This window comes from Apis cerana, unplaced genomic scaffold, assembly GCF_029169275.1.
Source record: "Apis cerana isolate GH-2021 unplaced genomic scaffold, AcerK_1.0 Chr0_AcerK, whole genome shotgun sequence".
Lineage (NCBI taxonomy): Eukaryota > Metazoa > Arthropoda > Insecta > Hymenoptera > Apidae > Apis > Apis cerana.
In genome coordinates, this window is record NW_026893558.1 from 3,739,390 (window position 1) to 3,741,946 (window position 2,557).

Sequence of the window (2,557 nt, forward strand, 5' to 3'; positions counted from 1 at the left end):
AGAAACTAAATAAATATGTAAAAAGTGTAATATAAAAAAGAAAAGAAATACAAAAGCTCATTAAATTAGGAAAAACTAGAACTTAGAAAAATTAAAGCATAGTAGCTTAGCTTCATTCATAGTTCTTATCTTTTCCAAGGAACAAAAAAATTAATGAATGAATGAAATGAAAATTATCGAATCTCTTTTTAATAAAATATTTTCACATATTCTTTTAAGAGAATTCTGAAAAGAAAAATTTTGGAAAATGATGCCAATTATCAGATCTCATCACGAGAAGGTGACTACGCGCTACTATCGAGACTCATCTATAGCTAAAAATTAAGAAAATAAATTAACAAACTAAGAACATATAAATGAAGTACGAAACATTAAAATTAACGCTTAATATAGATGAATTAGAAAAATATGAAATATAAATAATTGATTATTGAGATAAATTATAATTAATGTTAAATAAATTATGAAAAAAACAAAAGAAATAGAAATTAAATAAATAAAATGAAATAATTATTTAAATTAGTGTATAATTGTTTTTACAATGATCTTTTACAATAATTAATCGTTCGCAATTAATCCCATGTTATCCAAATCCAACAATGAAACTTAAGTCTAGTTTAATTCATATTTTAATATTATTTAATACATATCTTGATATATAGTTGATATATATACTTGATATACACTTATAGTAAATTTTAAATCTATAACGCATAACAAAAATATTTTCGTTTAATTTAAAGCGAGGAAATAATAATAATAATTAATTTATATGAAGAATTGCAATGTTTAGTAAAAAAGAGCTCAACACATGATCAATAAAAATGAAGAAGAAATTAAAAAAAATCCAACTTTCTATGAATCATTGCCATTCTCATATCACGAATTATATCGTTGGACTTATAAGAATTAGTAGACAAATAATTATTACCAGTCGTGATTAATCGAAAGTTACGACAACAGCTTAATAGAAGAACTATTTATTCCAACGACACAGGAAAAAGTACAGAATTGTAGATTCTAGTCCACTAGAGCCGGATTATAAAGATAAGTTCGACCTTAAGCAAGACCTTTGATTGAGTATTCGAAAATACTAATCACGGATCTAAACACGGACTCTTGACTGACCACCAGAAATAGAGCATCCATCCAACGATTCTTGTCATCGTTGCGTGACAACATATGATTGACAGTGAATTAAGAAAAGCTAGAAAAAACTTAGTAATCATTATAAGAATAATTATAGAAATAAATACAAGAAAAAATAAGAAATAAACGTTTCGAATAAGAATGAACAGAAATGGAAATTAGAGATGAAAGTGGAAAACGAAAACTATAATAAAACTCTAGATACTCGAGATCTATTTTAAAGTAAAAAAAATGAGATTTTTATTTTACGTTAAGTAATAAAGTTAAATAAGTTAAATAATATATTTTTGTTCGCATTAATCTATATATTTATCTTATAGTTTAATTTATTTTTTATTTGAATTATTATAACATGAAATGATTATTTAAATTAAAAGTAACACGATTATTTTTATAATAGCTATTATTATTTTTTTTATAATGTAACAATTATTATTATAATGATCCTTACAAAAATCTTTTATATTTATCGTTTGAAATTTAAATGTAGTTTAATCCAGATCTCAAAAATTTTACGAATCTTAAATCTACGATTCAAATATTCGCGTTAAAATTCGCATTACACTAACATTTTATTTCGCACGAAAGAAGTTAAATAAAATTAAAATTATACTTAAATATTAAGGAATAATATGAGGAGAGAAAGAATAAAAAAATTCGAATAATCTCCATCACTATTACATCGACTTATTTAACTCATCAAACAGATGATATTCTCATTGACAAGAAAGGATTATGATATGGTCTTATGCACGAATACACAATGTCGACAATTATAGGAAGGAGTTAGAAGTTGTTCCAGGGCCATTGAAGCCAGATTATTAAGATCTCATCTTAACGACACGCAGAAAGGAACTGGAAATCATCTTAGAACCACCGAGATCGATTTACAAAAGACCGCATTCGATGTAAAAGTTCATAATAATTTTATTAAACTATAATATTAAATTTATATAATTATTTTTATAAAATTGTAATTTATATAATATAATTATATAATTTTATAAAAATCTGTGGCAATTCATATTTATGATAGATTTGTTTATCAGAATTTTAATATGCACTTCTAGAAATAATTGATACATTTAAAACAAAAATCTTAGAATGGACCAGAAACTTAATATGCTTCACTAATACGTATTATTATTATTAATGAAATATTTGGTTTACGTGTATTTGAATCTAAAGGACAATTACGATATGACTGATGTATAATATACTATAGCATATGTATCATTTTATATGCTACATATATGAATGAAATAATAAACATAAGTTATAAAAATTGATTTAAATCAAGAGATTAGTTATAAACTGACAATTAATATTAATATTAATATTATAGGCAATAAAAACTCATAATTTTTATAATTCTTGGAATGCTGAATATAGAAATAAGTATTTCAAA